Source organism: Leguminivora glycinivorella, chromosome 12 (assembly GCF_023078275.1).
Source record: "Leguminivora glycinivorella isolate SPB_JAAS2020 chromosome 12, LegGlyc_1.1, whole genome shotgun sequence".
In the NCBI taxonomy this organism is placed as follows: domain Eukaryota; kingdom Metazoa; phylum Arthropoda; class Insecta; order Lepidoptera; family Tortricidae; genus Leguminivora; species Leguminivora glycinivorella.
This window is the reverse complement of record NC_062982.1, coordinates 11,481,037-11,495,380: the sequence shown is the minus strand read 5'-3', so window position 1 is coordinate 11,495,380 and position 14,344 is coordinate 11,481,037. Positions and strand designations below refer to the sequence as shown.

At 36.4% G+C, this 14,344-nt stretch overlaps 1 long non-coding RNA gene across 2 annotated transcripts; it reads left to right on the top strand.

Annotated features, from left to right (window-relative positions):
- Positions 1–232: 232 nt before the first annotated feature.
- Positions 233–11,254, top strand: LOC125231697. Of its 2 annotated transcripts, none has more exons than XR_007177660.1 (3): positions 233–678; positions 8,637–8,751; positions 11,162–11,254. It is a non-coding gene; the product is annotated as an uncharacterized LOC125231697 (long non-coding RNA). The 2 variants fall into 2 exon arrangements; XR_007177661.1 differs by having other exon boundaries at positions 237–678; positions 8,654–8,751.
- Positions 11,255–14,344: the final 3,090 nt, after the last annotated feature.

Here is a 14,344-nt window from a genome sequence, read left to right as displayed (position 1 = left end):
GATAGTAACATTACGCACACATTTACCTTGGCGCGGAACACACGTACTGTATTGTGTCGGCTGTCGAGCACACAGACACGGCTAGACATAGCAGGTTACGTCTGTGTGTCGGGGTCGACGTGACACACAACTGCCTACGCTAGTGTGAGACAACATCGGCGGCAGCCGGTGCACCGCCGCCGCCCGCCCGTTTTCTCCCCGCTACGCGACTGCGAACACCGCGCCGCGTCCGCGTCATTGAATAACAAGACTCGCTCGATGGCAGGCGTCTTCCTGCCAATATGAAAAACAACTCTAAGACAAAATACGCGATAGTGGAATTTATATGTTATTCTTATTTCAAAAGTAATTTATTTTTATAGTGTTATTGCATTTAAAAACATATTTTATTTATTAGTGAATGATAGTTAATTATTGCAAAAGCGCTTACGGGTGTTGTAGTCTCCGTCTAGTGCCCTGTGATTGTTTTGTTTAAAGTCAATGTTGAAGCAGTTCGCGAAAACAAATTCTTAAATGTCAGTGGCTGTGTGGATTTATACGGCAACCGTAAAAAATCGAGTGATCGATTCGATTTAACTCCTCGGCGTGTCATCGTTAATCATTGGACACAAGCACATCACTAACTGTCATCAATAGGTGAAAAACCTACAAGAATTGTGGACGACAACGTTTCAAATAGTAAGTAATTTACATACAAGTCGTAAGAGATAGGAGAACACGAGCTTGATTATGACATATGACTATAGTAAATAACAACTATTAACTTAGGGGGCTTACCGATAGTTTACCGTCGTCCTGAGATGGTGTAAAGGATTACACTGAATCAATAATGTTAGTAAATGAATGTAGGCGAGTGAGAATATTCGAGTGTTTGATTTGTAGTGGAAGGGAGTGAAGTGAGGCCCGAGGCACTCGGCTCTCGGCAGCTCGGCCGCGAGACGGCGGGAGCATGCCAAGTGATAAGAGGCGCGCCGATAGCAACGTCACACCCAGACGTTGTTTGTGTAAATTTAAATAAATTTTCATGACAGACAGTTCCGTAATCACCTCTCGCCTTAGTTGTGAGAAGTCTTGATTATGTGCACTAGTCCAACAAATATGTTTATCAGAAGGAACATACACTTGAGTTGTGTAGGTAGCTTTATTGTGATTGTTTGGTTATCATTATCAGGCTTAGTATTCATCCAGCAACTTCAGTCTTTGTTATGATTTATAAATAACTAATTTATGCAGATATCAAACTTACCAACTTAGTATAACAAATAAAAACAAATAGGTATCTACATACATACATTTTCCACAATGCATAACTAAGAGCATAAATTAAATTAATGAAATATAAAAGTATGCTTATTGTTTACATAGGACTTATTTTAAAAATAGAGATGAAACTGAATGGTATAATTTGCATGTGCATTTCAACTTTGTCATTGAACACTTTGATTAGCTATTAGTATAGCCGCTATTGAATACTGATTGTGAATTAAAATACAAACAACTGATATTTAGTAACACTAAAAAACTAGATTATAATCCTTAGTGACTATTATCTTCAACATAAATTAAGTCTTGACTTGATGACTGTATAATAGGCTAGTTTCCTATACTTAAAATAAAATATTTTATGCAGCGCACGAAATAAAGCTCCACATAATTAGAAGAAAAATATGGACAGTAGTTATATTTAAACATAATTTCTATTTAATAAGTCAAAGACAAAGATATAAAGTAAATGAATTGACTGTGACGTCACTCCTCAGTATTTCATAGTAATTCCATATTAGCAAATTGTTTTGACAGTTCTTAAAAAGGAGCTGATTTGACTAGTAGGAAACTAGCCTATTTATTCAAAAGTGATTTTGAGTTGATACTTCCAAGATACTTGTTTAGTACTAATTCCTTGTTATGCACTTATTTACTTACATAAACATAATGTTATTGAATTGAGGATAGGGCCCATAATGGAGATAATAATAAATTATGTTTATGTGACACTAGCTACCTACTAAATATAAACACTGTAAACAAATGCATTAGCTAGACAGATTACGTATATGTATGTACCAATAGAGATTTTTTTATGCATACTGATACATATGATAGTTAAAATGAATCACATAATTCATTAAAACCTGTAAAGGTTAATATTTATATAAAATAGTGAATTATTCCTGTTTCTAGAAGATATATTTTTTTCATACAATTTGACATACAAAATGTTTAGAAGTTATCAGTTTTTTCTTGGGGCTTGTCAGCAGTACAATGTAGCAAGTTTTAGGTAATGCTTTAAACTTATTTGCTCTCATATCCTGCACAAGATTATTAATTAATATGTGTTGCTAAGACCCAAACTTCATTTATTATACTTGTTACTAACAAGTAAGTAAAAGCAAACAAATTGTAAATGAAATTAGTTTTAGGTCAAAGTAATTAATTATTGGTTTATAACAGAATATAGTAATTATAGTACATAGCCATTAATTCAGTTTCATCTTATCCAAATGCCTATTTTGTCACCTTTTAAAATTGTTTACAATCCCTCATTATCAGGTTAGAATCATATCTTACTACTTTGACTACTGTCCTCTCCCATGTTGAGACCATCAAAATAGAAAAGCTATGATATACAATTTCTGTTTTGCCCTATGGTTGACTGATAGAGAATGCCTTTTATTGTGCAAAAAACATATAATAAATAAAAGGTTAAGGAATCTGAAAAGATAACCGTATAACAAGTTGTGATAGAGACAGAATAGGATTGCGGACAATGTGTTCATTAGCTGCAGCCAGGGCCGGATTAAGGGTATAGCGAGTGGAGCGGCCGCTCTAGGCGCCACATGGTAAGGGGGCGCCAAAATCGAGAATGTGGAAAAATCCATACAAAAAATTATACGTTGCGTGGGCGCGCACATATCACAAAATGGCGAGAGGAGTAGGAAATGAATCCACCTATTGAAAATCTAGATTTGTAATTCAGATTAAGTGGAATGTTGCACCACATTGCCATTCATAAGGGCACTGATGCTAGGGCGCCGTAAAAGGAGGATTCTAGCCCTTGACGAACCACGTTGTTGTGCGGCGAACGGCAAAGTTACGTCGCTATCCAAATGCAAAAATATGAGTCTACCCGATAGTCCAAAGCGGAGTTCCTCATAAAGCCAAAGGCGCAAAACGGCTCAGAAAGGCGCAATTTTGTGAGTCATAGCAGATGGTGAGCGAATTTCAAAGCACTCAGATTACTTAGTGGCAAAATACCGAAATGGGCATCCCGACGGTGACGATCGAGTCCACAGTTAATCTCTTAATTAACTCTTAGTGTTATAAAAATAATAGTGATGGCGAAATATAAGGCCTAAAAGTCGGGAACATAAAATACCCCAAAATATGTCAAAGACCGCAGCTCCGCAGACGACAAAAGCTTGAAAGTTCGCGGATTCCCGCTGGCGGGGAATAATTAATTGAGTCAATAGGAAAAAAATCGAGGCTCGCTTCGCTCGCGCTTACTATTATAATTATCTTCTCTTTTAGTTAGAACAAATTCCGGAAATGCGCTCCTCACTTGGCCACTATAGTGCTCCATTTTGCTTGTTATTTCACACGTAACTATACTAGGGGTGCGACTACGAAAGTTCAACCATTTTTTCCCTTTCGCACTCTGTATGATGAAATCCATAAATTCTGTATTACGTTAATCTTCAAATTACGGCAATACTATGAAAAAAAAAATTTCGCGCTCGCTACGCTCGCGATTTATTTTCCTACGTAGTGAAACTTCTTCCCAAGGGCGCCGAAACTCAAACTCGCTCTACCCTGATCGAGTGCACGGGCCGGCGCTGGCTGCAGCAAAACACAAACAGTCTATGACAAGCAAAATTGGTATCTATGGCATGTCCATATTCATAGACATCTCAATATCTGTGACTGAGGTAGAGCATAGGAATAGGTATTTTAATAAGTAAAAGGAAACCTTGACATTCACAACAAGAGAGCTTTTATGATAACCCAATGACATATTTAAGTTTGTTTTCTTCTTCATAATGATTTATCCTGATTGACTGTTAACATATTAAGGTACTGTTTGGTTAATAAAAAAATACCAGCCATCTTTTGAAGGCTGATGTGAACACCTCCATAATTTTGAACTTTATCTCGAAGACAATATTGTTCAAATTTGTATAATATATTAGCATGTTTGTGGAAATATGAATATGTCAGGGTTAAACATAAAATAACTTGAGCGATTAAATTCTAATCTTATTAAATTGGATTGCATTTGTTTTCATTCATTACATTTTTTAACAAATAAAACTATACTATTCTCTGCACTAATCTTCAGTGGTAATTTATTTATATATTTTTTATGGCAGGGGCCTTACCAGGTTATGAACTTATGATAGTTTAGGTTGACTGTTCGATGCAGTCTTTTAAATAAAATAAATTATGATAAAAAAAAAATGAATAAAAAAAATGAAAAACTTTATCAAATTGATTTGTTTAACAGTTCCATTAATTCAATAAAATGTATTTTCGGTCATTAATTTTTTAAATTACTGTTCACGTAATGCTAATTCACCTTCCGGTAATTATGTTAGTACCCATAATTTTCTACATTTAAGTACCTACTCACATAGTTTTATAATCTTCATGTACCTACCTATGGGACGATTCGCGAAACTTGGCGAGAATAACTTGATGTTAAAATAATAATTATAAAAATATAGACTATTGCCTGGCTCTTATGAATCTACCCATGAAACTAGTATTTTTATATAGACTGCAATATTGTAAAAATAAGGAAACTCCAAGTCTAAATTTAAGAAAAAAATTGTAACAATATTTGTAAACGACTGTTTGTTTCTCAAATAAATAAATAAAAAAAAATTATGCCAAGCTATGTATTGTATATGCTAATCTTTAAGTACCCACCTTTCTAACTTCAATCAAAACCAGTCCTTTAAAAGTCATTCCAAACAACTCGTTTTATGGTTAGGTTAATAAATTAAATGCCTTAAATTTATATTACTTAAAATATAACTTTAATGTAAAGCCTCATACATGACTACGCGCCATGTTGCGGAATATCAAGATAACTAACTTTATATTGAACATATATAGTATATTGAACTGCCACCACAAACATGAGATTGACAGCGTCCTCTTGACAATGCTCATAATATATTCCTGGCCAGACCCTACTTTCTCTACTACGAGCTACATGGTACATAGGTACTAATTGGCTTTTGATACTGTTGACCACGATTTTGATACTGTAATATATGCTGTCGTCTGCGTAACGCACGCGTAACGTTACTTTGACTTTACTCGTAAAAATATGTATAAATACAAACATTTCAGCATTCCAAAAGTCACGAATATATTACCATTCGCTTTTTTTCCCAAAGGCAAAAGTATAATTCAACTGTTTCAAATAACATGTATACCTCTACATACAAATTGCATGAATAATATTTGTTTGAAACTCTGTTACAGCATAGGTATGTAATTATGTTATTAATTAATTGTGATCCCTAATTTTCATTAATAAATCGAGAACTCATTAGGCTATCTATGCTGTCCGAACCGAAATAAAGTCAATTAGTTCCTACCTAACTTGTTATCGCCTGCATTAGATCAGCTGCTTACTACGTAATTACCTATTAAATAAATAATGTACCTACCTAGTTATTCAAGTAATGTTAATCTAATTTAAACATTCGTTGTCGTAAAGTTGTAATGTAATGTGCAAAGAACAGTAGATATAGCTATATGTAGATATGTTAATTGATGTTAAACTCCGTTTTAAAGGGTTATCTGCGAGTTTTGGGAACACAAAATATGTGCTTACTTTCGCCTACCTTCGGTAACATCACCATTAGCTAAATATAGGTATTTACATTGTATTTTTGTTATAATTATAAGATAACTATTTAAATAAACATACAACAATATCGTAAAATTAAAAGGTAACACGTCAATTTTCTCAACATGAAAACACTGAAATATTATAATAAAAAAGTGATTGCAAAACGTACACTGACTCAGTTTCAGGGTGTCCATGGGCGGCAGTGATCGCTTACCTTCTGGCGACCTGTCTGCTCGTTTGCCTCCTAACTTGCCAAATAAATGATTTATCTATCTATCTATCCTCCTATAGTATAAAAGTTCTAGATAATTAGCATAGCATAGTTATACCTACCCACGAGTCACTTCTGTGTTATTGTTCAAAGTAGAGGGTGACTAGGGGAGCCTACTTAAAAACAGATTTTCCATACGATGACATCATAATCATCATATGCAATTATTAAGATATTTGCAACCTACATACTAATGGCTTTCGGATGGCTTTGGGTTGTTTCTTCTTTGCATTTGTATGCACCAATTATTGTTGTAACCACATAATAAGTAATGTAAGTCAATACAAAATGTATGAGACCAGCTAAGTCAATAATTCAATATCCTTATCAAGAACGAAATAGGTAATACATTTAAGACTGACAAAACCCATACATAAAAAAACGTACCCCTGAAAGGGTATGGGCCTTTTAGGCTTAAAACTAGATGGGCGCTGTTTCGCAGCCTGGAAGTGGCCAAAATCATATTTTCCCAAATATGTTTGCGTGTTTTTATTTTTGATAAGAACAAAATGATATATTTCTTTGTTTTAATATCATGATATAATGTCAATACACATTTAAAAAAAAATCGTAGGCATCTTCAATGTATGTAGTTATGGTATTATTAAATTTAATTGGTGGCTCTTAAAAATGGAGGTGCGATTCTTAGTACGAAGATTGCAAACCCTATATAAATAATCCTTGTTAGGTAAGATTATTTTTAGATGCGATCATTTAGCCATATTATTGTATAACCTAACCACAAAATTAAAATTTTGAAAATACCCCGACCGCGACGAAGTGGACTGATTTTGATGAAACATGGCTAAGAACACTCCCGACTAACTCGGCATTCAAACAAAAAATAAATCTAAATCGGTTTATCCGTTCGGGAGCTATGATGCCACAGACAAACACAAACACAGATAGACAGACAAACAGACAGACACGTCAAATTTATAACACCCCGTCGTTTTTGCGTCGGGGGTTAATAACAGGAAACATTACAATGGCATCAAGGCAATGACATTGGCATGAAACCTGTAGTCCTGCAATATGCATTCCGCTTTCCATCAGGCGATTTGTATACCTGTTTGCCACCGACGTGGTATAAAACATGCATGCTCCTGCGAGATGTCATTAATGATATAATGATGTACGAAAAAATTATCAAATTATCTTAATCCTTCGCAGCCAATCACTATTATCATATTTAAAAAAAGCGACGACAAAGAAAAGTATTAATGTCTCGCGTGCTTATGCGATTAATATTTGACATTAATACATTATACTAGACACGTACGTACGTATGTTAAGATACTCCATCCATAGCGTATACCTACGCAACGTAACGAAACTGGTTGTAATTTTGGTTACTAGTAAGTACCTAGCTAATTGGGGGTGCTATGTGCAGTGTGCACTTTCTTCTATATACTATCAGCAGCAAAAGTGCATGGCGAATTTATCAATGAATTCATTCATAATTTCTCCATGCACTTTTGCTGCTGATAGTACAAAGAATATCATTTTCTCTGACGTTTACGCTATCAAGTAACGTATTTTAATTCGTCAAATCTCATGGTAGATGCTCCGTTACTCGTATATTTTGTATCTATTGAGCGTTTAGTTCTAAAGTTCACTGGTAAATCGAATGATAAGAGTTTATATCCTATGACTGACCTAAAGTACCCCAGGACGGCCGGGACTTAATAATAATCGAATGCGATTTAAACCTTTGACTGGATTTCCTAAAAAAAAAGCGCGCTACACATGAAGCTAAATATAAATTTTAATTTGATGTCCTAAGCTGGCTGGAAGAATTTACCTACATTAAATATGGTTTCGAATAAAAAATGTTTCACTCGTGGCAAAATTCGTTTCGGCAACCTTCTTTCCTTGAAACCTTATCATGGCTCAGGATGCTCGTGCGGTTAAAAAACAACGGTGCCCCCTAGTAACTTGTAACATAAATATCTATTTAAGTTTCAATCTTCAGTGAACTTTACGATACACATTAGGTAAGGATAAATCAGTTGTGTTGTGTATGGTCGACCATTTACTATATACCTACAGCTGATCTATCCTTGTCATTGAACACATCAATTGAACTATAATATCTCCGAAATGGGTTTAAGAATAAGATATAGAATAATAGAGCCGTGAAATAGGTGTTTATATATATTAGGAAACTAATACTTTCTATGACTGTTCTTTCCACCGATGGTATAGATGTCGGCGACCAATCATATTTTGATGTTAAACACATTAAAACTATCTATAATAGATAGTTTCATTGAGTTGCTTCTTCAGGCTCTGCTCAAAAATAAGAGCGTTCCTGCTTCACTATATGCCTAGGAATTTACGATCGGCCGCCGACATTGATACAGCAAATGGTGGCAATGCAACCGATGATATCCCCCCATTTGTGTCCATAACGTCCGAATTTGTCTTTGTCTATAAATATTTTCGTTGCGGGCGTAGATTATAGGTTAATAGTGAGGTGGACCACATAAGTGAGAGCAGTGTGTTGTGATTTGCAGATGCTCTCGGTACAAGTGCCGGGGTGCGCGGGCATGGAGCGGCTCGGTGCGCCGGGGGGGCCGCGCCTGCGACACGAACACAGACATCACCACTCTACGTGAGTATTACCTAATCTATTTACTATACTATACATTTAATAGTACATTACCCACGTGGAGACATGCCAAATATTGTCAAAGAGGGTGTTCATTCATGACAGCCGCAGGCTGTAGTCTGGACAGCCAAAAGTTTGAAAAAAGCCGTAACACCCTAGTTTTTTTCCTACAATCTTAACTCTCAGGGAACAATTATGTGGCTTGTTAGACTCAGGTACGCATGCAAGATGCTTGAGCAAGTGATCAACTGATCAAACAGTCACTGAAAGGAGTGTGCTAGGACCGGAAATAATTAAGATTATCCTGATTACTACTAATTTGATAATAAACACCACATTAACGTTATGTAAACAAGTACATGAAATTTATATCAACATTTTAAATCAATAATCAAAAGAATTACTTATTTCTCTGATAACACCCCGATAATTATCAAAGAGTTAATTTTAGTATAATTATGAAAGATTCAGTATTTTAGTTCATAAATTAGTCTTGTTACTACCTAAAATGAACGATCGTTGAACTAGTGTATCCTGGATACGTAATTATACCTGTTAAATCTCATCCGACTAAATGGTCTTAGTAACGTAATAACTAGTTTTACAGACACTGGACACGTGTTTTGTTGTTTCAGCTTCAATCTTAATATTTAAGAAAACACTGCAAAGTTTTTTTTTTTTTTATTTTATTTACTTTCTTATAGTTTCGCACTTTTCACTTTTGGTTAAGTGTAAGAATATATGATTACTTAGGGGGCGTTCGCGACTTGGTGGAGGTGCTGGATTCAAACCAAAGTGAAATAAGTGAAACGATGTGAATTAAGAAACAGTGTTTTTTGTAAAATCTGTTTTTAAATCATCAATAACATAGGTATTTGTATGTTTCCACGTCCTCTAAAATATAATCAAACCAGCAATTTGCTCTAACAAAACTTCTACAGAAGTTAGTGCCTGTGTGTGTTTATAACTTTTGGAGGACAAGTTCTTTCAATAGATTGAGTTTGACAGCTAGAAAAATATGTGTATTTTATTTTAGATTACAAGTCCAGGGCCGGACAGTTGAGTTTCCTTGGATCTTTACATACTTAGAATAGAACTAAGTATCTACCTGCATACTAAGTATCCGCCAGTCAGTCAGAAAAAATAATGTCAATCATAATAATTATCTAATGAAATACTTAAAACAAATGTGCCGTATGCGATATATAGTTCATCAGATTGAGGTCGGCACGGGTCGTTCTGGAAATGCCGTCTTCTAATACACGCGTATTGCTCAACTCAGAGTATCTTTACATGTGTATAATAGCAATGTACAAAATGCAACAAGTTGATTGAATTTCACTACACAGGCAAAATACCTACGTTAAATATTTAAATTCTTATGTTAAACCATGAACAACTATAATTAACCTACTTAGTTGAGTAATGAGCTATGAAGTACCAGCACGTACCTATCGCTATATCTATGTCCGTGTAACATGGGCTCTGACCACGACGCCAGCACGAAGTTTGCACTCTATCTTACACGTGCATGCAGGAGATTTAATCAAATATTCAAGCGAGAGCTGTTCTTAAGATCATGACTGACGATTTTGCTTGCATTCTGGCCTTCGAGCGGCGAGTAAAACATGTACTATGTAGTAACTTGTAGTTGGCCTGTGGCAGTTGGTTTCTGCAGAATACGTACTTTGAACCTTGAATATGGCTTTAGTATCAGTAAGCACGGCTAATGTTCGTGGTAGAGTTGTTGAGTTAGCAAAATGTGTAAAGTGAAATTATTAATGAAAGTTTAATACGAACCTTAATTTGACCGCCTAATACTCCTACGTTGTTTTACTTAACGCGACCACGCTGCTACGAAATTATAACGTTGTTATCTGATCTCTAAATATGACAACATACTTAAGTACGTGCACTAAGCTTGCCAGACGTACAAAGTCAATGAAGAGGTTTTTATCACGTTGTTATCTATCATATCAAGACTTACACGTCATGGAAATGCAATTCCTTTCCTTATTATAAACACAACATAATTTAGCTATCCTTTGTACGCATAATTTTCACATGCATTACGCTCGTATAAAACGATAAGTAGTTAAAGCTATAACGTTGCGCCACTCCTGTCTTGTGACAATTATACAGCTTACTTGACATTTGGCGGATTTGTATCTGCAGAGACCCATCATCGTTAGTTCGTCACGTATGTCACGTTTTTGTCCGCCTATTGATCTAGACTTCTGATATTAACCAGGATGTAACATTGTGACAAAATATCGGGAGCTCGGCAAAAACAAAGTAATCTCGATCTGTATACGCCGCAATATATAAATTTCTAGTGAAACTAACCGTGAATGATTTAAAACTCTCACCTATCTTGGCCGGTGATATTAAGCCTAATGTTATAGCGTTTCAGGGAATGGGAAAAGCAGCAGCGAATACAGGCGATGGTGGGGAGAATTCAAGAGATGGTGGAGCAAGACGCGAGCGCGATCTGCGGCCGCCGCCGAGAGGCTCGGCCTGCCACCGAGCATACAGTTGCCGGACGGCGAATACGGGCAGGACGCCCATTTGCAGTTACGAGTCCTTATCAATGGTATGGGAGCATCCTTTACTGTCCCCCTTCATAAATTTGCCTTGACTGCTTACTAGTGCTCTGCCTTATGGAAAATGGTCCAAGAAATAATTCAGATCCAGAAAAAGTTACGAATTTTAGTAACTATGTTCGTATCGTAGTTCATAAGCATGCACCATGTGTCTCCAAGCCGCAGAAATAGATTCTGTTTGCCACTTGGCTCAGGCCTCTCTCCTAATTCTCCCATATCCAAGAGTGGTCAGAGGCCTGTCTTCTTCGTAGGACTTTAGCCATCTGCCTGAACTCTTCCCATAAAATTTTGTGCTGACCATTGCTTTACCTCGTCTCTAGGGTCCATAACCTGACAGGTAAACATGCATAAAACATCAGGCCGTCCCTATCGCATTATTTGTAAGTGCGATAGGGACGGCCAGATGTTTTATCAATATCATATATCGCGCGACCATGCTTTCCTGCCTGAACTTCTACAAATGTTCTTTATCCAAATCAACTTTAGCACGTTTCTCAACTGCGCTCAGTACCTAGAAACAGTGTAATTTATCAATTTCTATCTATAACCCTAATCTGCGTATCTCATGCCGTCATATAACTTGAAAAGGGTACGAATAACAAACACTGTCTACGTACCTACTTATCTGGGGATAAAGTAGATCCAAACACAGCGTGGCGTAACGGTAATGGTCATCTATTTGCTGTGCGAATTTAACGATACTATCGCTTTAGGCGGGCATATAGAGTAAAACTTCGTCATTTTCGAACGATTTGATTGTATTCGGATTTTGGTACCTAATAACTATGCCATACAAAGCTAACCTCGCATTTGCCCCATTCCACGCTATCGTATCAGCGTATCATTAGCGCCGTTAAGAGGGCAAGTGATACACGACATAGCGCAGACTCGGTCACTGATAGGAACGACGTTTCACGCCTCGAGACGTGATCGCTAGTTTCGATCATATATCAAAGGTTTGTTCTCACTGAGAAACTGAGAAAAAAATCCTACTAGAATCCGTTTAAGCCAACTCTGACACCAAAAAGTAACCTATGCCTAGATAGATGGACACTGCTGACTGCTGGTTTTGTTATCAAGCGATAAGGTTCAGTTTTAGAGTAAGTGGCCTAGTCGGCTGTCGATGAAAAATATAATCTTGAAAACAAAAGGAAAAACGAGTTTTGAATGATTCACGGTTATTTTCATTAGACTTATATTGACCAGGATATAGACCGTGATTACCTTTTTGATTTTTGTCGAGCTCCCGATATTTCGACGCAGTTGCATGCATCATGATCACGGAAAAACTGACGAAGGCGGGTGGGTGTTAAAATTGCATAGACAGCGCGCGATCTACCCTCCTTCGCGCGTCGGCTGCATTCACTTTCAGCGTTACCACTGGTCGCATTCACACCAGCAGACCAAAAAAATAATTTGTCGAAAATAATTTTCAGAAACTCCGTAACTTCATCAAAATTATTCTGTATGTTTTGAGAATCCCATGGTTGCTGATAAATGGAGGCCAAGAATGCCAAGATGATAAGACTTTGGTATCTACCTACTTATTATTCTCCATGTGTAATCGTCGATGAGATTCTCGTCCGGTCAAGGAGCCACTGACGAAATAATACTAAATTATTTACAATGGGAACTAAACTAACCGACACGAGTACATCGTTTGACAGTTTTAGATACCTATTGCAGGAGTTCGCATGTCAGACCATCTGTGGTATTCGTATAGGCAGGCAAAGCAAGAATCCTCGGGATTTTCATAGTACGATAAAACTAAGAAGAGTTTTTTTTTATATTTTTATCAAAATCTTAGTCTTATCTCACAGTCAGTATCCAAAAAATTCTAAGTAATTTCAATAAATGTCAATAGTTGTATATTTTGTACGTGTTTACATATGTATATTGTATGACTGTTTATTCTTGAATAAATTAAAAAAAAAAAACATCCTGCCCTACAAATAACAATAAATATTATGACCTGATAACTCAACATTTCTCAACAGTGATACTCATCACTAAAACATCCTATTCACGTCCGCTACACCAACTACACAACCTACTTCTCCGAATTTGCTCGTGAAACTATTAGAAACTGCACAAGTTCAATGTCACCTTGAAACTTTGACTTGTATATTGTAATTCGGGCGATTTTCCGCAAATTTACAGGCCAGGGTTGCCAGCCCAGTCCCTCAAGAAATTCTGCTCACATTTGATGTTGGAGTAGGACCTTGAGGATATCTATAGTATAGGAGATCTGAGATATGTTGCCAGTCCCCTGCATTCCAGCACCATGAAAAACTGTCTATTTTGCCTCCATACACCTTCGTCATAGGGGACTGTATTTTAACTGTGAAACAGAAATTCGTCAACATTATCAACAAAGAACGTAGTTCGAAGTGGCCCACTTCAAAAACATATTATTGCATGTGTTATGTAGACTGCACGTCTTATCGCTATTGACATGTATTGTCTAAGTAGCAGACTGATGTCTGATATATAGTCGATAACTCGCTATCGGAGCAACATTAAATTTATGTTTAATTTTTTCTTCGAATTCATCAAAGGTTGACTTGATTCTTTGTTATTTTGCAGTTTGATCCCGTCCCGTCCGGCTTGTACTCGCAGGTTACTCTAAATGGGTAGGTGTTTGTCAGGATCACTCATCGGCGACGTTTTTGATGTTTATCCTTAACTTGAATAAGATTTGAAGATGATAATGAAACTTGCATGGCGTCATCTTTATCGATCTTCTTCTTATCTTCATTATTAGCTTTCACATTGCAAGCATTATTTTGAATAAGGTTCTTTTGTCTTTTCATATTTGGTCCATTGAGTCCATTCCTAATCGAGCTCGTAGCTGTGCAATTCCCGTTAAGTTTGTACATTTGGATCCACGTCTCCGATTTGGATAAAAATTGGTAGGCTGATAGAGTCCATGATGCTGAGCAAAATCCGCTAGGTTTCCCAAAATGTCCTATGTAGTTTGTATGAAACCTTCC